The sequence below is a fragment of the Lissotriton vulgaris genome, chromosome 8, assembly GCF_964263255.1.
Source record: "Lissotriton vulgaris chromosome 8, aLisVul1.2, whole genome shotgun sequence".
NCBI lineage: Eukaryota > Metazoa > Chordata > Amphibia > Caudata > Salamandridae > Lissotriton > Lissotriton vulgaris.
Genome location: NC_141696.1, coordinates 625,449,178 through 625,472,502, shown reverse-complemented (window position 1 = coordinate 625,472,502; position 23,325 = coordinate 625,449,178). Strand labels below are relative to the sequence as shown.

The window sequence follows — 23,325 nt, the reverse complement described above, 5'->3', positions numbered from 1 at the left end:
CAGAGTGGAGATGCAGGGGCTCTCTAAAAAGGGGTGAAAAAACAACAAAGCCTCATTAACAAGCAAATGGTCTTTTAAAGACCTGTGAAGTACTCAGGTGTGGCTGTATTTGTGCCCGGGACGCTGTCTTAGCCGGGCTGACACACCCGACAGGGGGGAAGGGCTGAAGCCCTTTGAGACCAATGCGCGTTGCACGCCTGGAGAGAGCCCAGAGATGGCTACATATTACACATTAGTGTTATGTAGTTTTATATTACATCTTTGTGTTGGGTAGTTAGCTTGAAAACCCTGTTTAAAATGTTTAGGTTTTATATACTTGCATGAACAAATTGTTGATATAACAGTGGGCAATGGTGAGGGACTTCAGATTTATGTAATACAATGGCTGCAGGGTTTACCACATAATTATAGATTTACCACAGTTGCCATATCATTTTACTACCTATTCTTTAGAATGAACAAAGAATGTTGCTTCTAGCTAATGATGATGTAGCCTTGCGGCTAGAGCGGTGGACCTTGGACCAGGGGAACCGGGTTCAAGTCTCAGCAACCATGCTCAACATCCTGTGATTCTGGGCAAATCACTTAATCTCTCAGTGCCTAACAAAAATGAATGTGTACATCAGTAACAAAACTGGTGCTCATGTAAAGCGCTCTGATACTCGATGTCTCGGGTCTAGTTTGTGCTATATAAAACTCTAAAATGTAAAAAATATATATATATAATGTGCCACCTAAAGTGCAATTTTTTAGACACAAATTAGATAACCTTGCTGCATAATGTGGTCCTCCAAGCCACATGCTCTCAATATTCTTCACAATGTAAAGCTCCGCAGAGTGGTTTGGGGGATATCATTTTGATGATGAAATCTATATTCAATGGCAATCCCTGTGAAATATGGGTTTGTATACTACTGCATTGTGTAATAAAAGCACCTAAATATGTAGTATATTAGTACTAAGGAACATTAAAGCTGTGAATTCTTTGTGAACTCCATCCATCCCCAGACATTTATAATATTAATTGGAACCAAGGAGAGAGCCATTCTCCTCGCAACTTCCCCAAACAGTTAGTGTGCAAAAGAAAGAGACAGTATCTAAGGCCAAAATGTGACGCAGATCAAGCCTCTAGGTAAGCAAGGGCTTGTAATTAAGAGTTGCTGCTACCAACAAACAAAGGTGAGACACATCATGCACTCACTCTCTTCTGCCTTGATGTTTCGGGGGCTGTTCTTAACTTGAGACTGTATTAATATAACTGCATCTACAATGGCCCTCCAGCTTCACGGCTCAATCGGTTGCAGATGGCCCAGAATGTCTCACCTGTCTCAGCGTTGGGTAGAAGCGATCATGGTACAGCAGCAGCTCTAAATCCCTTCACTGGTTACCAGTTATAAGATGAAATCCTATTCAAACGACTGCTGGATGTATACATGTATACACTGCTGTAGGATGAATATATGTACTTGGTCCTCCTCTATCTATCCAGCAGAATCTCACTCTACTGTAACATAAAAAATCTAAGAACTCAGGATAAATCGTTTTTGAAAGTCCCACAAGTTACCTTTAAAATTAAGGCTTCAGAGCTTTTTCTGCCCCAGTCCCATCTATCTGATTGATTGATTGAGACCATATATAAAGCGCTCACAGCTACTTCAGTAAGAAGTGTTGCGATGCTCTGAGGAGAGTGACAGTGCCAATCAACTCAGTCAGTAAGATCTGGACTCTCTCCGAGAATTGCTGAGTTATCCGTCCAACTTGACTTGCTTTAAGAAGGCACTAAAAATACATATTTTGGTGTTACGGACCCACATAAGACCCGTACAAAGAGTCCCCTTTGTTGAAGTGCATGTGTGAGAAGTGGCCTGATAGGTAGGCAGGATTCAAGCAGTGAGAGATACCACATTCAATCACAATATGGAATGACCTGACCCCTTATGAGAAAGAAGAACATCACATCATGAAATCCTTGTTTAGTTCATTTTAAAGCTTGTCTGTTTTGTGCATTTATTTAGTAAGGCATTGGAGTGCTGTAGATAGTCCTAGCAATAGGGAGAAGAAGCAGGGCAATGTATGAGCCCTGATAACTTGTCAATTTCTCCTACAGGGAGAGATCTCTTTCAATGCCAATGTCCTTATATTATGTTCAGGTGGCATACGAGGCTCCTTCTGCTGCCACGGGGCCTTGTGAATACATCACACATACCAGTCAGCGAGCTAGGCCGAACCAATCAGGGCGCACTAGAAAACCTTTAACAGATCAATATGTCGCTTCTCTCAGCCAATGTTTTCTTAAGTATTTTTTTTATACAAATAAGAATGTCCGAGATGTGACTTAATATGCAGTGTGTGCTATAGAAGAGAATTCCCTCCGTGTTGTCAGAGCGGAAAATGTTTGAGCACTGCGTGGAAGACTCAGAAATGTTTCTATTCCACTGCTACCGTGTCCACTCCTCGTGAACTTGGATGTGCACGACTGAGGTACAGGACATGGACCCCCATCATCTCAGTGAACAATGTCTCACTGCTACAGACACAGACACTAAGATTGCAAGTTTTACATTCCTGCGCTCATATGATGTTTTGGCAGGCACAGCAAAGATTATACTGTCATTTATTTACACCTTATCCCCCGCATCTTCCAATTAAAATGCCCCAAAGACAAAACAGTTACTGAAGGAAACTATGTCAGCCCTTCTACTATAGTGAAACCAAAGCGGCATCAAATTTTTACCAAGATGTGCTGCATATTCAAGGAGGAAATCGTCACTGTGCGTTTAGCTCACCAAATGTACAAGTCCACTTTTATGGCAGAACGTGCCTAACCCATGTCATTTCCTAATTGTAAGAGAGCTGCAATATGTAAACAGGTCTGCGTCGGGTTTTCTAAAAGCCTCATTTACAATTAAATGGTCTTTTAACCGCATGCGCGCTAGCGGGTTTTCCCGCTGCGCGCTGAAATTTCAAAAAACCTGCGTTAAGTGACAAAGCCAGCTCGTCATGCGCGCAGCGCAGGTAACGCCCATGACGAGCTGGCTTTGTCACCAGCATCGAAGGGGTTAAAAACCTGTTAACTACTCGGGTGCAGCTGCAATTAGATGCTCGCCAGCCCCAGCCCGCGAAGCTGTGTCAGCCCGGGGTGACACACACGACGGGGGGAGGGCTGAAGCCTCGTGAGCCCAATGGGTGTTCGGCGCCTGGATCTGACCCCCCCCTTTACTCCATACTTTAGCCTCCCCCTGCACACACACAGCTATGCAGTTTAAACTTTGCGCCCACAGGATTCCTCCCCGCACCCCCCGTATAGCACCAGAACACTCTGCAACCCTAGCCCCTTCTTTTGTTTTTCCTCTTCTTTAGGGACTCACCTCTCTCAGGTGCTTTTCACCTCAATCATACTCTACACCCCCCCCCCTCCCCCTCTGATTCTCTGTCTCCCCTCACAGAGGGGTCTCTGCAGTTCGCTCCTTGGATACCAGAATCAGGGTGCATTGTGTACACTGGTACACCATTGTGATTTTTTCATTACAGTGTCAAGCAAGGTACATTGAGTCTGCAAGTCATTACAAGACCCTTTGTTCTTAGTATAACTCAATGACGTTGCCTTCTGAATGGTAGTACATCAGACTAATCTTTATTTTTTATGCTCCACATCAAACTGTACAATGTTCTTTAGTATATCACAATGCAATGTGTTTAGAGACATTCTAATTGTATTTGTATGAAGTAAACCACAATCTGGGTGCATTGTTCTCTCTAGTACGTCGTAGTACCCTTATTTCATACCCCAATTTGAATGAATTGTGTTTACTGGTACATCACAATGCCTTTTGTTTATATTGGAACACACCCAGGGTGAATTGCGCACATTAGTACACCACAATGTCCTTTGTTTACACCAGCCACTGTCAGTGGAACAAAGGGGCTTGATTTTGCAATATGACATCGGCAGGGCATCATGTTTTCTATGGTATGGTTATCGTATAGTGTCTATATGTGTGTGTGTGTGTGTGTGTGTGTATATATATATCTTTCCTGAAAACGCCACTGCACAGCGGCTATGTTGTTAAAAAAAATGGATGTGTGTGTATGTATGTATATATATATATATATATATATATATATATATATATATATATATAAACGCTCCAGTTTACAACATGAAAACGAGTCACTCTCCAAGCAGGTGCTTTTACCGCGATGGTGTCCGCGGTGTTATATAGCAGCTCCGTATTCCTAGTATTACCCAGCCGGGTTCAGGAAAACAGCACTCACGAGCACAGCAGTGTGTTTAGCAGGGGGGTTTATTCAGAAAAAACGCGTTTCGGGAGAACACTCCCTTCGTCGGTATTCACATCAGAGTTGCAGTATGCAGCACCATTATCTATGTTTGTCAAAACTATTAAAACAAACAAGGGGCTATACCACAAGCGCGACATTATGCGCCATCTTTGAATGTGCAATCTAGACATGTGCTATATAGAATTGCTAGCAAATCAGTTACACCAGACATAAAGCCGTGTATCGGCACAGTTTGTTGTCTTAAAAATAAACCACGTTATATATGTGCAAAAACATTTTGTGGCTAAGACAACAGTTCGTTGTTCAACACAACTCAGACCTCAGACAAAAAACACACAATAGTCTGGCAGATCTTGCCGTGGATCGGCAATTGCAGCCCAATAGGACTGCCACACTAAAGGTGTAACAAAAACCAAAGCAATTCATCAAAGCAAATATTGCTTAATGTAGCATCTTCCATCACAAAATCTCCAGAATATAATACATTTCATAACAACATACTCTACTTGTTGCACTCACATAATACTGTAATCCATCCTATCGGCCCAAGTGAGAGGCCAATTCTTCTCCCATATTCAGACCTTTTTGCGCCTTAGTCTCCAGATCTATGATATATCGATACTCAAGTCTCCTAAGTGTGAGCAATCTATTGCCCCCTCTCGGATTCTCTCCTACTTGGTCCAGACAAAAGTACCTTAAAAGATTTCTGTCACTTGTCATGTTTAATGGAAAAATGACGGGCCACTGGATACGAAAAATCCTTGTTTACAATGGCCCGCATATGTTCCAATATCCTTAACTTGACGGGATTAATGGTACTTCCAACGTACCTCAACATGCAGGGGCATACTAGGCAATAGACTGCATGGTCGGTGTGGCATGACATAAATTTGTTTATTTTCTTCCCACCCTTACAGCCAGGGACCTCATACATTAATGTCCTTTTGCTTGCTGCACAGGCTTTGCATTTTCCACAAGGGAAAAAGCCTTTTGTGTCCTTCAAAGTGCCTAGTTGTTTGTGGATAGGTTGTAAATAGCTATGCACTATTTGATCACGTAGGGATCTCGCCTTCCTGAACGTTATTAAAGGTACGCTGGGGATGTCAGGCCCAACAATTTGATCAGATTTTAAAATTTGCCAATGTTTGGACAAAATTGATCGTAATTTGTAGGAGTCCGCAGCATAAGGCGTTATCATGCGGAATTTTCCTTCTGTATTGGGGACTGACTTCTTGACAAAAAGACTGGCGCGGGGTATTTTCCTGACCTTACTAAGGGTCTCTTGGAGAAGATGGGGATTATACCCTCTCGTTACAAATCTCTCCACACATTCATTGGCTGCTTTCTCAAACTGTTCATTCTGACTGCAATTGCGTTTCAACCGCAACAATTCCCCGTACGAAATATTATTAATCAATTTGCGGGGATGACCGCTGGACGCGTGTAAAACGCTGTTTCCAGCAGTAGGTTTGCGGTAAAGTTGTGTGCAAATGCGTCCATCACTAACATTCACTTCTAGGTCCAGATAATTGACCTTTTCCCTGCTGATTTCCCCAGTGAATCTCAAGTGATGCTCGTTGTCATTGAGTATCTGAATATACTGCTTGGCTTCATCAATTGTTCCATCCCACACTAGGAACAGATCTATGTATCTGCTCCATGCCACCACTTTGTTGTTCCATGTGGCAAGTCTGGGGGCCCAGGCTACCTGCTCCTCCCACCAGCCTATGAATAAATTCGTATAGCTGGGGGCGAAGCAGGAGCCCATGGCCATACCAGACAATTGGCGATACATAGTGTCCTGAAAGAGAAAGATATTGTTATGCAAGCAGAATGCAATTAATTCCAATAACATCTTATTATGCATTGCATATTTCAGTTCCCTTTTGTTTAGAAAATATTTAAAACAGTTAATGATCTAACAGCCTGTGAAGTCCTACACAATTTGAGACGAGAAGGCAACATGGAAACCAACACAGTGGACAATACACTCACTCAAAGATTGGTAAATGTCAACATTGATCAGGTTGCACCCAAGAGTGATTTCAAGTTGGCTTCTAAATTTGTCCCCCAGCTTGCAGTGGATCCGATTGACATCTTCTCTGACGCGGTCACCAGGGATCTGATGGCCATGAGAACAACACAAAATGTTCAGAAGATACCATTCAATACCACTAAGCAACAAAAACTAGCCATTAAATCATTAATGGAAGACAAGACTATTGTATGTAAACCCTCCGATAAGGGCGGCAACATTGTCGTCATGTCGAGACCCAAATATGTTGCAGAAGCCATGCGCCAACTACAGGATGTTTCTTGTTATGCCCCAATAAAGAAACAAGAATATCTAGCAAGCATTAACGATCTTCATGTCTTGCTTAAAAAGTGGTATGACAAACAGATGTTAGACTTGGAGGAATACCTATTTTTAAAGACCACCAACCCTATCTTACCTTGTTTCTATCACCTACCCAAGGTTCACAAAGACATCAACGATCCCCCAGGGAGACCTATAATCTCCTCTATAGGAGGATTGACAGAAAATCTCTCTAAATTTCTAGATCATCATTTGTTTAGCTTTGTATTGTCTTTGAGATCATATATAAGAGATACCACGGATTTCATTGAAAAGGTGGAACTTCTGGATTGGCAACCATCTTACATACTAATTACCCTGGACATCACAAGTTTATATACTTGTATAAATCATGCGCAGGGCCTCCACGCAGTAGAATATTTTCTAAACAAAAGGGAACTGAAATATGCAATGCATAATAAGATGTTATTGGAATTAATTGCATTCTGCTTGCATAACAATATCTTTCTCTTTCAGGACACTATGTATTGCCAATTGTCTGGTACGGCCATGGGCTCCTGCTTCGCCCCCAGCTATGCGAATTTATTCGTAGGCTGGTGGGAGGAGCAGGTAGCCTGGGCCCCCAGACTTGCCACATGGAACAACAAAGTGGTGGCATGGAGCAGATACATAGATGATCTGTTCCTAGTGTGGGATGGAACAATTGATGAAGCCAAGCAGTATATTCAGATACTCAATGACAACGAGCATCACTTGAGATTCACTGGGGAAATCAGCAGGGAAAAGGTCAATTATCTGGACCTAGAAGTGAATGTTAGTGATGGACGCATTTGCACACAACTTTACCGCAAACCAACTGCTGGAAACAGCGTTTTACACGCGTCCAGCAGTCATCCCCGCAAATTGATTAATAATATTCTGTACGGGGAATTGTTGCGGTTGAACGCAATTGCAGTCAGAATGAACATTTTGAGAAAGCAGCCAATGAATGTGTGGAGAGATTTGTAACAAGAGGGTATAATCCCCATCTTCTCCAAGAGACCCTTAGTAAGGTCAGGAAAATACCCCGCGCCAGTCTTTTTGTCAAGAAGTCAGTCCCCAATACAGAAGGAAAATTCCGCATGATAACGCCTTATGCTGCGGACTCCTACAAATTACGATCAATTTTGTCCAAACATTGGCATATTTTAAAATCTGATCAAATTGTTGGGCCTGACATCCCCAGCGTACCTTTAATAACGTTCAGGAAGGCGAGATCCCTACGTGATCAAATAGTGCATAGCTATTTACAACCTATCCACAAACAACTAGGCACTTTGAAGGACACAAAAGGCTTTTTCCCTTGTGGAAAATGCAAAGCCTGTGCAGCAAGCAAAAGGACATTAATGTATGAGGTCCATGGCTGTAAGGGTGGGAAGAAAATAAACAAATGTATGTCATGCCACACCGACCATGCAGTCTATTGCCTAGTATGCCCCTGCATGTTGAGGTACGTTGGAAGTACCATTAATCCCGTCAAGTTAAGGATATTGGAACATATGCGGGCCATTGTAAACAAGGATTTTTCGTATCCAGTGGCCCGTCATTTTTCCATTAAACATGACAGTGACAGAAATCTTTTAAGGTACTTTTGTCTGGACCAAGTAGGAGAGAATCCGAGAGGGGGCAATAGATTGCTCACACTTAGGAGACTTGAGTCTCGATATATCATAGATCTGGAGACTAAGGCGCCAAAAGGTCTGAATATGGGAGAAGAATTGGCCTCTCACTTGGGCTGATAGGATGGATTACAGTATTATGTGAGTGCAACAAGTAGAGTATGTTGTTATGAAATGTATTACATTCTGGAGATTTTGTGATGGAAGAAGCTACATTAAGCAATATTTGCTTTGATGAATTGCTTTGGTTTTTGTTACACCTTTAGTGTGGCAGTCCTATTGGGCTGCAATTGCCGATCCACGGCAAGATCTGCCAGACGTTCTCGCATCTATTGTGTGTTTTTTGTCTGAGGTCTGAGTTGTGTTGAACAACGAACTGTTGTCTTAGCCACAAAATGTTTTTGCACATATATAACGTGGTTTATTTTTAAGACAACAAACTGTGCCGATACACGGCTTTATGTCTGGTGTAACTGATTTGCTAGCAATTCTATATAGCACATGTCTAGATTGCACATTCAAAGATGGCGCATGATGGTGCGCTTGTGGTATAGCCCCTTGTTTGTTTTAATAGTTTTGACAAACATAGATAATGGTGCTGCATACTGCAACTCTGATGTGAATACCGACGAAGGGAGTGTTCTCCCGGAATGCGTCTGTTCTGAATAAACCCCCTGCTAAACACACTGCTGTGCTCGTGAGTGCTGTTTTCCTGAACCCGGCTGGGTAATACTAGGAATACGGAGTGTATATATATATATATATATATATATATATATATATGTATATATATATATATAATTCAAACCGATGGACTCACCAAAGAATAAAATATATTTCCACTACAACGGTTTCGCTTCTGCCTTGCTCAGGTAGTACAAGGTGGTTTGCACAGTGTTAACTGATGAGGTGCAAAGCCACTTCACAGACAGACAGCATGCTACTCCACTGGGACTCAGTGTTGTTAGGGAAAGGCGTTTAGTAGTTAATGCTGGATTGCCTCAGTCAGTTTCACTGTTAGAGGGGAGTGATTAGTGTTTGTGTTTAGTGATTAGTTATGTATGGTAGAAATTAGTAGAGCAAGCTGCTTACAGTATTGGCTGTGCGCGGACTATATGGTTGGGTATATGCGACCGGCTAATCCATGTTTTTAGTTTGTTTGTTACACCTTTGCTTGAGTGAATGCGGCGCTTGTTTAGGATTCAGGTTGTTAATGGTGCCTCTGAAATAACCCGGACGTGGTTGGGGAAGGTTTGGTTGGTTGGTTGATCTTGTATGAGTTTATTTCTGGTTCTGGTGCTCTGTGGCTTGACTTGTACGGTCAGTTGATTCCAGAGAAGAAGAACCGGGTCTTTGCTGCCTTCCTGGATGTCCGGGGAGCTTCAACCGCTGGGAGTGAGCACCATTGTTTTGTTGCTTGCACAGAGAAAGATGTGCAACCAATGGTTTACTTTTTGTAAGTCAGAATAACCAGTTGTGATGTCAATCTACAGCAAGGTAACCCTTTCAGGTAGTGTGTGTTGATCTTTTGAAGAAAGGTTGGTGCTGTTCTATTCACGGCTTTGTGTGGCATGAACAGGGTTTTGAAGGTGACTCCCTTTGTAAAGAGCTAATAGTGGGCAACCCGGTATACCCTTGAGGGTTTGGGCAAAAAGTATGATAGGGTGAAGATACCTTCAAGGGATTTTAGTAAACCAAGAATTATGGAATCACTTAAGGAATGAAATCTTGTGGGCTTAGTGATTTGAGCCCACTGGTGCTGGTTATGCAACAACAGAGATTGATGTATATTCAAGACTGTCACTTGTTAGTGAGCAGAAAAAGAAGAGAGCAAAAAGGGATTGAAAGACGGGTGTATATTTAAAAAAAGTATTTAATCTTTTATCAAATCAAGTTAAAATGTTGGGTACAAGATGAACAGCAATGACGCAGAATGGAAAATACATTAGTCTACACAGCCCTTACTACATTAATTGCTCAACCTTTTCTACCGATCACAGAATTAATTAAACATTCAATGGTAGATAAAGCCACAGTTGACGTTTCGGTCTCTATTCTTTCGTGTGAGAGACCATCCTCAGGACATGGATTTCATATCTTGAGTACCCTAGAAACGATAACAGATTAATAAATAAAATACTGTCTCTACCCATTGAAGGGATAATCTACATCATATATACAACACCCAAAAAGCTCTCAATTATTAAAAATGAAAATTATATTTGAAAATACCTATTAATGGAGACACAATCATAGTAGGTGTGAGATAATAGATTCAATCCATTTCATGAGCTTTTAAATTTCAGCTAATATTTATACCATAAATGACATTCAGAGGATACATTCCACAAATAGAATCATCGTGTTTAAGGAATGCTTCACTCTTGCGTAATGCATATCCTAGTCACTGTTAATGAAGACACAGTCATAGTAGTTGTGGAATACAAAGTTTTCAATACAATTTATGAGCTTTCAAATTTCAGCTATTGTTTACACTGTGACTGACATTTGAAGGATACATTCTGTAAATAAAATAGAACAAAAAATCATCGTGTTTAAAGAATGCTTCAATCTCGCGCACTGCATATCCTAGTCAGTAAAAATTCAATATCATCACAATATCATACATAACACATCTGTCGTCATTTGTATTGACATAAAAAAGTATGTTTTCACACAGGGAATCTGTTGGACTGACACCAAGTGTTAACGTTCTATGCTTGGTTGAAATATTATCCTGCAGAGATTAACAAACTAGAACAGGGATATATTTCTCAGATTGTTTAAAAATAATCCACAAGTAGTGAGGGCTAGTTGAAAAAATTACTCCTTATTTGTAACATATTTTTATACCTTGTTCATATAAGCGCACAGATCAGAGACTCGATTGCCTAGCGCTGCTGCCGGTTGAGTAATTAGCGGTTTGCGGTGACGTGCCCTGTGTTAGAATGATCAAACAGAGTAGGTTTTGGTTACATTACATATCCTTATATTAAATTGGGTTTTTGTTCAAATCACTGATTCCTTGCTTATTACCTTATGGGAGCCAGCAGGTGTCCCGGGCAGGTAGGATGATTTGCACCACAAAGGCTAAGAATTGCCGTAAGGAAGCCTGTATTTGCGGATGATATAAAGGCGATAAAGGTTGCGGTAAGGCTAATGATATCCCACATTCGCATATATAATTTCAAACTTTATACTTAAGGTTTGCCGTTAATCTGGTCTTTCGCCCATATATTCTTCGGCCTAAAACCAGCCTTTATATCTGAACACTCTGTATTATACATAAACAATACAGAGTGTTCAGATATAAAGGCCAGAGCCAGTGGATTCATTTACAAATATATTCGAAATTCTCCCTTCTTTATTGATGTGAGCACAAACATGCATACACTTACAGCAATGCATATTGAAAAAGAAGAAATACTCAACATATAAGCTCTTACACCTGTTTTTTTGATTATCAACCCACCAGTCTAACAAGTAATGGGATCTTAGGTGAGAATGATTGCAGCACATTCCTGGGAGAGAATAAAAGTGACACATGGAAATTCTTGAAATACTCTAAATCACTAGCAGTGCATTCCATGCTATCGTTTTAGCTCATCACTATCATTTCAGAAAGAACCAATCACTTGGGCCTCGGTTTTGGACCTCGCCCCCTCTTGAATATAGTCAGATGAGGATTCTATTTGATCACCAGCATCACAAGTAGTGCTTTTCTAAATCCTATTAAGGATTTTGAGGTTTTGTGGAAGTTTGCGCCAGGAATTTACAGCGACTCTGGGGCTCTGTTCATGTGTGTGTGGCTGTGTGTGTGTGTATGTGTGTGGCTAAGTCTGTGTGTGTGTGGCTCTGTATGTGTATATGTGTGACTCTGTGTGTGTGTGTGTGGCTCTGTGTGTGTGTGGCTCTGTGTGTGTGTGTGGCTCTGTGTGTGTGTGTGGCTCTGTGTGTGTGTGTGGCTCTGTGTGTGTGTGGCTCTGTGTGTGTGGCTCTGTGTGGCTCTGTATGTGTGTGGCTGTGTGTGGCTCTTTGCGTGTGTGTGGATCTGTGTGTGTGTGGCTCTGTGTGTGTGTGTGGCTCTGTGTGTGGATCTGTGTGTGTGTGTGTGGCTTTGTGTGTGTGTGTGTGGCTTTGTGTGTGTGTGTGTGGCTGTGTGTGTGTGTGTGGCTCTGTGTGTGTGTGTGGCTCTGTGTGTGTGGCTTTGTGGGTGTGTGGCTCTGTGTGTGTGTGGCTCTGTGTGTATGTGTGTGTGGCTCTGTGTGCGTGTGTGGGTGAAAATGTAATAGGTCTTGCATTTGCGAGAGATTAAGCTATTGGCATTGTAAATGAAAATGCCATTTATTTATCTGCGTTCAAAACTAACACATAACATTTTTTTTTGTCATTTACAATGCCAATAGCTCTAACTTTTGCAAAGGCGAGACCGTTGCATTGTAAATGCTTGTTTTCTTTTCCTAGCAGGTTGCCTTCTTCCTAGTTATGCAGAGCCGTGATCTGCTTCCCAATCCTGCTTAAACCAGAGCTGGGCATGGACAGTACGCACACATCTGCTACATACAGTATGCTATTACGTTCCTTTGCCCGTGTTTGGGCGCACCCTTCCCAGTTCTCTTTTAGTCACCCTTCCTTCTCTTCTGGGTAGCGTTTCTGCCCGCAAAAGCTCCACTCCTTTTCCTGTGTTCTTAGGTGCGTTTTGTTTATCCTCCAGCGGGCTCCAGCGTGAGCATTTTATGTCGCAATATCCCGGGGCATCTAACGTGAGCAAACACAGCCTGTCCCAACGGGAAACGGCCGCCGCCTTCTTGTGTCGTCATATGTTCACGGTCACGACTTTGTCCGTGAAGGAACACGTGTTGCTTTTATTAAGCAAGAAATAAAGACTCTTTCCTACGCAGGACGTTTGATATAAAGAATACACGAGTCGAGAGGCGAACGGAAGCTGGAAGATGAAATATTTATGCTAAGACCAGCCGCTCCTCACAGGAGGTTAACTCTGATCGTGTCGATTGGTTGTTAGTATACCTCATTAGGGTGAAAGCACCGAGTCTCGCCAAAGTATTCCTTCCGTACTCAGTCGGGTTCCAGCTCAGTCTAGTATATTATGTATTTCTTTCCCCGACAGTACTACAAAACTGTCCACAAACAGAGCACAGCCTAACGTACGTTCCATGGAACATTCTCTGTAGCCCGGTGATACTTTTCACAGGAGACTCGTATCACAAGTCCTCTGCAGTTGTTCTACATCATTCTTGGTCAGATGGCTCTTTAGTGGAATACTCGACTCTGCTGAGGATGAGTGCCTTCAGCCTCCATGTCCAGGACGTGACACTCCTGGTCAATGGGCTTTTTTTGATCTCCTGCCAAGGTTTTGGGGGGATACTTGCTGGTGAATCCATGCATCCTGCCAGTGACGGGCACCCATCTCTGCCCCCGGAGTGGGAAATGTGTGTAGGAAGTATGTGTGAGTACATCTACCCAGGTTGTGTTTCTCCATGCTGGGGTGCCATCTCTATAGATGCGTCCTATAGTTTATGGGCTTCAGAGGTAGGTATTATTGGTATTGATGTAAATACCTCACCTTATTACTCTACACACCTCTGTGGTTCTTCTTTTGCTTCTCCTCCATCCTGCTCAGCGCAGTCTATCCTGTGACCTCCACAGTGTGACAAGGACATGGCCACTTCCCTCTCCTAAACAAATGCTATGCTCCCAGCCCAATCCCCTCAAACTCTGCTCAGTTCTGGCAAAACAGCTCAAACCCGATCCACAACGCATGTTTGGCAGAGGGACGACCTGGAAGAGATACTCGCCCAGCTGTTACAGAGAAACCTGAAGTTCGACTAGATTCCATTTGTGCAAAGGAAACATACAAATAGCAGTAAAACAGTGAAAATATGCTTGATTACTTAATGGGATACTATCCATCACCATGAGATACTGTAGGCATATTGGGAGACTGGTATCAGTTAACTAGACTGTCCACAAGTAACATTCACTTGTACTTCATCAGTGACTCCCACTAACATGTCTTGAGCTGATTGGCTAGGTAGGAGGGCACCAACTGCCACTCGTGTAGGAGTTATGACATCACCTAGAGCCTGACGGGTAACTACTGTAGTATACTTCTGATGGATACTTCTGACTGCAGATTCCTCACTTTAGAACATTCTCCAGGCACAAGACTGTTGTAGCAGTGCTACCATGCACTAGTAGGTGGTGTCATGTGGCTCCAGGCTGGCTAAATGCCATCTTGCAGGTGATGGAGCTTAGCTGCATATAAACACCACCTGAGCGCAGTATTATCAGTTCCTGGTCAGTTCCTCTCAGCTCTTTCTGACATCGAGCTAGAGCTCGTCTCCCAACTTTGTCTGTCTTCCAATGCCTCCTAAACTTGTACACAGTGTGCTTGGAAATTCCCTCTCCACTAAAACGATTTATGCAGGCTGTGAAGCAGATGTCAGCCACAAACCTGCTCAAGGTGTGCCTTTGGTGCCTGGCATCCTGACACAACTTTAAGTTGTGTGATAACTGTGTCCACTGCACCCAAATGTGGTTTGAAACAGGGGTGAAAAGTTGTATATCACTGAACACAAGAAGAATGGTCTTCACGCAGATCTGCTCCAAGGGATGGGCCTGGTCAATACAGACTCCACTTCCCACTCGAAATCTTTGGGTAAGTAGAGCACAAGGATTAAAAAGCAAAGCAGGACTTTACCGCATCCCGCCACTCTGACTCCAGAAAGAAGGAGGAGGGCGCCAAGACGTAAGTCGCACTTCATCAGTGCCACTGCCTACAGAAACAATTCCTCAGTTGGTGCCGAAGAACCCCAAACTACCTTGGTTCTTGTCGACTTTGCAACAGATCAGGGTCTTCAAAGAAGCCAGGCTGCAAATCATCAGCGCTCATCCAGCTTCCTATGACATGCCCTAGTATCTCACGGACCTGCAGGGGCCTCCAGGTTGGTTACTGTTAGCAGGTTAGACACGTACTGACTCCGGTACAGATGTCCTCACAGGTCCCAAGGTCTCCCCTGCCACAACAGGCAACAAACCAATTTAGTTTGCCCTTAGCAGCGCATTTCCAACCAGTGGGGGTAAGATCAAGTACTTCCTCCCCGGCTGGTGGTCTATCATATCTAAAAGATTTTGACAATTATTCAAAAAGACTACACTCCCTACCTCCCCTTTCTGCCTCACCCAAAATACCTCCCACATCAGAACAAATCTCAGAAAAGGAGATATTTCTGTTGCTTTCCTACAGTGCCGTAGAGAGGGTAGCGGATTCAGACAAAGACATGGGTTGTTATTCCTGCTACTTCCTTGTCACTAAAAATGATGAGGCCTCAGGCCTATCGTGCGCCGCCAACCCCTGAACGCATTCCTGTGGAAGGACAAATTCAAAATGATCATTATTGGCTCATCCTTTCGGCCCCACATCAGAGAGACTGGATGATGTTGTTTGTCTTTCACGATGTGCATTGTTTTATACCTGCCCTGCAGTCCCACACATATTACCTGCATTTCAGTTTGGGCCAGAGACACGTTTGGTTTTCTCTGCTTCCCTTTAACTTCACCCTCAGGCGTTCACGAAAGAGATGTGCTAACTCCCATCTTCAGATGTTCCTGTATTTCTGCAACTCGATGACTGGCTGCTGAAGGCAGGCTCGACACAGTCCGTTTTTAACCACTTCCAGACAACCGTGAAATCCTGGCATCATTGGAGTTTACTATAAATGAGCTGAAGACCTATCTGACTCCATCACATCAGCTTCCATTCATTGGGACAATGCCGGACACAGTAGAGTTCAAAGCTTTTCCTCTGCCACGAGTTCAGGACTTTCGGGTTATGAGCCTGATGTTTCAGGCTTGAGCCTGGATCTAGGTCAGAGTGACACTGGGGCTTTGTGACCTAGTCTCATCCATCCTCCTTGCCAACTATGCCAGGTGGCACGTGTGAAGCGGACAGTGGAACTTAAAGTCCTAGAGGTCCTAGCATCCAGGATACCTTTCTAACAGCATCTAGCCCTCACTACCAGACACCGCTCCATCATATCCATCCATGTGGTGCTTGGGTGACTGATCCCTTGCAGGCATAGTTCTCAGACCTCCTTTTGTGTGTTTTGTCATTAGCCAGCATGCCTTTACAGTAGGCACTGTAAAAGGTTGTTTGATGGCCCGTTCAGCCTTTTTGTGTTTGCTGGACAAACTGTCCTTGTTTAAATCAACTGTTATGATGAGGTTTATTAAAGGTTTGACGTACATGTTCCCTCCCAAAGCATTTACAATGCCACAATGGGATGTTTAGTTTTGACATTCCTCATGTGCATGCCTTTTAAGTCTATGCATAACCGTTTTCTTCGTCTCCTGACCTTGAAGACGTTTACTTATTTTGATTACATCAGCTTGCCGCATGAGTGAACTAAAGGCACTTTCAATGCAACCGCCTTACACCACCTTTTTCCGGACAAACTGGTGCTGAGGACTTTTGGTGGGTTTTACTGGAGAAACGAAAGGGAAGGCTGTGCAGAAGAGTACCCTGTAGAGGTTGATATTCCTCTGCATTAAAATCTTCTTTACTCTGATGAAGAAGAAACCCCCGGCAGGTGTGAGAGCCCATTTTGGCAGGGTCATGTTCGCTACCACTAGTTGGACCCAGTGGTGTCTGTTTTTGATATGTGCCAGGCTTCAGTGTGGGCGTCAATATACGCTTGCAGAGCACTACTGCTTTGAAAGCCAGGTCTGGTAAGAATTACACTTTGCCCTCTCAGTTCTGAAAGACTTTTTCTTCTGAGCACACTCCAGAGACCCCGCCACCTTGGAAAGGTACTAGTTTGGTATCTTATCTAAGGTGAGGAATCTGCAGTTAGAAGTATCCATCAGAAGAATATGTTACGTTCTGGAATACTGTTGGTGAATACTCTACAGGCAGTTTCCTCACTTCCGTATCACCAGCGCATTCTGTGGCATTACCTCTTTTTAACATCTGAAATGGTCCAGAGATAGTACTCAGCCCCCTTTTACCAACAATTGTTCATGCTCCATGTCTGAGGGCACGGAAAGAGAAAGGACAAGAAACTGAAGTCAGCATTCAGGGATTGATCTTGTACACGGTTCCGCGTAATAATTTTTAGGGCAGTATTAAGCAAGCATGTGGCTGAATCATTCCCATCGATCAGTGCCGGAGCACTTCTACAAAACTTTCAGGATCCAGTCTGGCACCTTGTGAATGTTCTAAGGAGAGGAATCGAAATTTGCCTAGCTTAGTAACAGTAAGATTCAATTCTATTAAGGACAGGGAGGCGAGGATTATGCTTTTCCCTTCTTTGCTTTATTATACAACATTTTCTCAGCAGCCTCAGAAAAAGCCATCCAACATTTTTTTTTATCCCAGTCAAGGAAAAAAACGATCTTTAAGGAAAAATTAACAAACCACAATTCTGTGCTAGACTACAACTCCCATGAGTCCAAAGGTCCCTTCCAATATTAATCCTTTCTTAGTGTTTGCTTATGCTAGAAAGACCCTTCACTGCAGTTGTCCCTCCTCTTTCTTCACGCGTACGCCTCGGAATCATTGGTCTTGCTTGGAACCATCATTTCCTGAAACAAAACATATTGTGTAAGAATCTCTGGAACTGTGCAACCGAACACAACAGAAATACAGAAAAGTACATCAAACCAGCATTACGCATAACATGCAAATCGATGTAGAAAAACTTTACCTACTACCATTTATTTCAAAATTCTGTGTCTGACCTATAGAGCACTCGAGGATGGATCTAAAGGCGCTATCAGCTCCCTGCTTACCCGCTACCACCCCACAAGGTGTTTGCGCTCTTCGGGACTATTCCAACTTGTTGTCCCTCGTTTTAAGCTCACCAGATGGGGAGCCAGGGCTTTTTCAGTCGTTGCTCCACAACTCTGGAACAACTTGCCGATGGAGATGAAGACTTTACCCTCTCTAGCGCTGTTTAAAAAGGCCCTAAAAACGTGGTGCTTTCCTAGAGCTTACACAGGTTGAGCTGCAGGGGCTTTGTTATGAGCTGGATTTGGAATTAGGCGCCATGACGCCCATTGGGCTATGTTTGCGCATGATAAGATCCCTTTTATTATTATACGGGTGGGTTTGCACCAGCTGTGCTATGGGAGGGATAATCCTCGCCTCCGTGTCCTTATTACAATTGAAAATTACCGTTACTAAGCTAGGCAAATTTCGATTCTATGTCAGGACCGGAGGCTTTGATTATAATAGTTCAAAGCTTACTTACCACCAAATGTGCTACATCCACAACCGGTTTGAAGTAAAACCGTTTAAAAGTGGTATCTGAAGACCAGTCCATGGCTCGCATCAGATCCTCCAAGCGATCTCCCAGGGAAAATGCTTTTAAAGCCATTGCACCCCTGGCGGAATGAGCACCAAACTGTTTTGTGTGTACACACGCCTCTTGTATGACCCAACACACCCACCTAGCAATGGTGGGGGAAGAGACTGCTTTGTGCAGTTTCCTTAATGCAATAAGGAGTTGTCTCTCGCCCGGAGGGCGCAATTCAGAGGTTATGTCCTCATAAGCCTTAGAGCAATGCACAACACATAGTTTAGGTACGTCCAAAAAGGCCGGGTACGAAATTGTCCTTGAAGCCGATTTTGTTCAGCGGCCAATCGTAAACGTCACTTCGTCCAGGGAAAAAACCCACGCAGAAATGTCAAGTGCTTGCACATCTGAGACCCTGCGAAAAGAAACCAGACATAGCAGCATGGCCAATTTAGCAGAGCTTTCCTTCAAGGAAAGATATTTATTAGGCTGCGAGGACAAAAACAAATTGAGGACCACATTGACATCCCACAAGACTGAGTAACGCGGCCCCGGGGGCAAGGACAAATGAATACGCCTCAGGAGCAGACAAACAAAGGGATGTTCGCCCACGGGGGCACCCTCAATCGGGCAGTGGTCCGCTCAAATAGCTGAACGCATTGCATTAATGGTTCAGTACGCCAGTCCGCGGGCGCCAATTCTGGCGAAAATTTTAATATGGGAACGACGCCTGCGACCACGGCATCCAAGCCCCGTCGAAGACACCAATTAGCCACTTCCTCCAGGCCGACCGATAGCGTTTGGCGGTACTGGAAGCCCAGGCCTTTGATAAAAGGGCCTCAGCCGCCTCCGAAAGGCCTGGGAGCGGCAACCATCGCCTGAAAGCTGCCATGCCATAAGGTGGAGAGAACCCTGGGCGATCAGGCAATGCTGCTCCCCATCCGGATTCAGAAGAAGATGAGGAAACAGGGGGAGTGGGATTGGAAAATCCCAAGAAAGTTCCAAAAGAACTGGAAACCAAACTTGATACATCCAAAGCGGTGTCACCACAACCACCTCTGCCTTCTGGCGGCGGACCTGAGCTGCCAATCTCACAATCATGGATAAAGGAGGGAACGCATAACTCCGTTCCTGACCCCACTCTTGCAGAAAAGCGTCTATTGCTTGCGCAAAAGGGTCCGGCCTCCAACTGAAAAACCTTGGAAGCTGATGGTCCAGACGGGACGCAAACAGATCTATTGAGAAAGGGCCCCAGAGGTTGACCAACCACTGGAAAACTCGAACATCTAGCTTCCATTGATTGGAATCCCGTAAGTGGCAGGAATGCCAGTCCGCCACCTGATTGGCCTGTTCCGGTAGATACTCCGCTGTTACGGATATGTGGTGCTCCAGACCAAAGCCCCAAAATTCCTTTGCCAAGTTTGCTACAGTCTGAGACCGGGGCCCCCCAGGTCGATGATGTAGCGCACTGCGGAGACATTATCCATTTTCAACAGGACGCAAGAGCGAACCCTGTCTCTGGTCCAACACTGGACTGCGAACGATCCTGCCAGAAGCTCTAAACAGTTGATGTGTAGCGCTTGCTCGTCTAATGACCAAGCGCCTTGTGGGGTGTGGGGGTGTGCGGGCCGGAATAACAGGCGTGGAGGCCGAATGTAGTGTGCTATGATTTAGCAAGGATTTTATTAGATACAGAGTAGTCAAGTCCTTGGGCACGGTGTCCTGGTACAATCCTTGCTGTGCCTGCTCCGGTTCCTCGAGAGGGGTCCGATGAGGAGAACACAGGTAGGTCTTCCGCTGCTGGGCTGTGGATCTCCGTCCTTGTTGCGGGAGTTGGGGTGTCCCTCGGAGGTAAATGAGAAAGACACAGGGCAGTTAGTTCCAAACTCACAGAGCTCAGATGACTGTCACCGGCACCGGGAGTGTAGGGTCGGAAATAGACCGTGAGGGAGGACGATAGGGTAGGGGAAGAGGGGAAAGTATAGACGGCGGTCGGGATAGAGTGGTTGTCGTGAGGGGGGGGTTGTGGAAGGTATTATACAGTGTAGGGGTGACTATACTATACAGTGGGGGTGCGCGTGATAACTGTTCAAGATTTACACTATTTACACTATTTACACAGGGCGGGGAATACACGGAGAATCGTAACAGTTTACTCACGTGCCCCGCCGTAACTCTCATCTGAGTTACGGCCGCTTTCCCGCCACCTCCTGAGGATGCCACCAATCCTCGCACCACAGTTCTTCCTCTTCTCCGCTCTCTCCTCGCGTCCTCTCTCCTACAACCTCCGCCGCCGGTCCGTCGCGTCTCGCCAACTCCTGCCACGAGTCCACCGCTGGGAACCTCTCCACCTCTGTGTTGCCGGTCTTTATACCATCCACTCGGTTCTCTGAGGAACGGCTTCCGGGGTCAGGCGGGGTCACTTCCGGTCTTTTAGTGGCCGTTGCACTTCCGGGGTCACTCCAGGTCGTTTCCGGTCCGCTGTGCTCCAGGGATGCTGTCGGTGCCTGCAGGGAGACAGAGAGAGGTGTAGCCGGTTTTGGCTGCAGGTTAGTGTTGTCGCCCCTAGGGGCGTTCCTACGGGGTCGCTGCGGCCGGGAGGTAAGCTCTACCCCTTCACATCCCCTTTCCCTAGGATTGTTTCTTGTAGGGGTCGGGTTTGGTGGATACCGGGAGAGGTAGTCTGCGTTACCCTGTTCCAGCCCTTTCCGATGTAATGTTCGAAAGCGAAAGGGTTGGAGAGAGAGGAACCACCTGAGTACTCGATCATTGTTACCCCGGTTACGTGCCATCCATTCTAGAGGGGCATGATCTGTGTATAGAATGAATTCCCGCCCCTCCAGGTAATACCGGAGGCTTTCTATCGCCCACTTAATGGCGAGTGCTTCTTTCTCTACCACTGAATAATTGGTTTCACGGGGAAACAACTTCCTGCTTAGATATAGAACGGGTCTTTCCGCCCCCAACTCATCTTTTTGAGACAATACCACCCCTAAACCCTGGTCAGACGCGTCGGTCTGCAATATAAAGGGCTTGGAATAGTCAGGACTAATCAGTACTGGTTCCGATGTCAGGGAATGTTTGAGTAGATGAAAGGCCTGTAACAACAAGGGGGTCGGTTGTTTGAGGATCTCTTCCGTTTTCGCGGTTTTCTTTAGGAGATCCGTCAGGGGGGCGGCAGTATGGGAGAAGTTAGGTATGAATCTCCTGTAATACCCCAGCATACCCAGGAACGCTCGGAGATCTTTGCGAGTTTGGGGAAAGGGAATGTCTTGGATGGTCCTGACCTTACTGTCTTGTGGCCGGATATGTCCCTCCCCCAGCAGGTATCCTAGATACTTCACGCTCTGGGCAGCTAAAGTGGTCTTGGAGGGATTAATGGTGAAGCCAGAGGCACCTAGGGAGGTTACGATTGCTCGTACATGAGAGAGATGCTGCTCCCAGGTGTCACTATAGATGACTATGTCGTCTAGGTAAGCACCCGAGTAGTGGGAGTGGGGCTGTAGAACCTGATTCATGGCCCGTTGGAATGTTGCTGGGGCTCCATGAAGGCCAAAGGGCATAACTTTAAACTGGAACAGGCCCTCTGGGGTGGAAAAGGCTGTCTTGTGTTTGTCCTCGGCTCTCAAGGGGATCTGCCAGTAACCCTTGCAGAGGTCGAGGGTGCTTATATACTGAGCCCTGCCGATGCGTTCGACCATCTCGTCTACCCGAGGTAGGGGGTATGAGTCGAAGGCTGAGATCTTGTTTACCTCCCTAAAATCAATACAGAATCTGGTAGAACCATCGGGTTTTGGTACTAAGACTATGGGAGAATTCCAGTCACTGCGGGAGGGTTCAATGATGCCCATCTTTAACATTTGATTGGTTTCCTCTTTTATGACTGCTCTTCGGGATTCTGGGTCACGGTATGGTCGCTGCCTGACTATTTTCCCCGGTTCTGTATGTATGGCATGCTCCACTACTGTAGTATGTCCTGGGAGGGAGGAAAACACGGTTTGCACTGAGGACAGGGTCTGGCAGAGGTCCCGTTTCTTGCTCTCAGATAGCTCTGTATCAAAGCAGCACTCAAAGGGGAGGGGGCTAACACCAGTCAAGACGGGACGAGGACCCTCCCATTTCTTTAGGAGGTTGATATGGTATATCTGGGTGGACCCCCTGGTGACGTCTGTTTGGACTTCGTATGTAACAGAAGTCACTTGTCTGGTGACGGTGAACGGACCCTGCCATTGTCCTAGCAACTTATGGTCCGAGGAAGGAAGGAGCAACAGGACTAAATCCCCGGGAACAAAGGATCGGAGTTTGGTTCCTTTGTTGTATTGTTGCTTTTGAGACGTTTGAGCGGCCAGCAAGTTCTGTCTCACAATCTCTCGGATCTCTCCTAAATGGGTTTTCAGGTTGTTGACGTATTCGGGGAGAGGACGGGTCCGATCAGGTTCGGCTTCCCAGGCCTCACGAGCCATGTCCAAGAGAGTTCGGGGGGCCCTTCCATAGAGTAGTTCGTAGGGCGAATAACCCGTGCTGCTTTGGACCTTGCACCGGATGGCGAATAGGGCCAAAGGAAGCATTTCCTCCCACCTTTTGCTCTTGAGACCCAAAAGTTTTTTTAAGGTGGTCTTTAGCGTGGCGTTATAGCGTTCCACCAAGCCGTCCGTCTGGGGGTGGTATGCTGAGGTTCTTATTTGTTTAATCCCCAGGTTGGAGCAGACTTGGCGCATAAGGGAGGAGACAA

The 23,325-nt window shown here is 45.0% G+C and overlaps 1 protein-coding gene and 1 long non-coding RNA gene across 2 annotated transcripts in view; one reads left to right on the top strand and one right to left on the bottom strand.

Annotated features, from left to right (window-relative positions):
• APOO (apolipoprotein O) overlaps positions 1 to 23,325 on the top strand; it is a 998,307-nt gene that overhangs the window by 418,407 nt on the left and 556,575 nt on the right. The gene's annotated exons all lie outside the window — the stretch shown is intronic.
• Positions 17,595 to 23,325, bottom strand: part of LOC147697819 (uncharacterized) — an 86,831-nt gene continuing 81,100 nt past the window's right edge. Inside the window, exon 5 of the long non-coding RNA XR_015299306.1 lies at positions 17,595 to 17,880. This is a non-coding gene — a long non-coding RNA (uncharacterized LOC147697819). The remainder of the gene's footprint in view (positions 17,881 to 23,325) is intronic.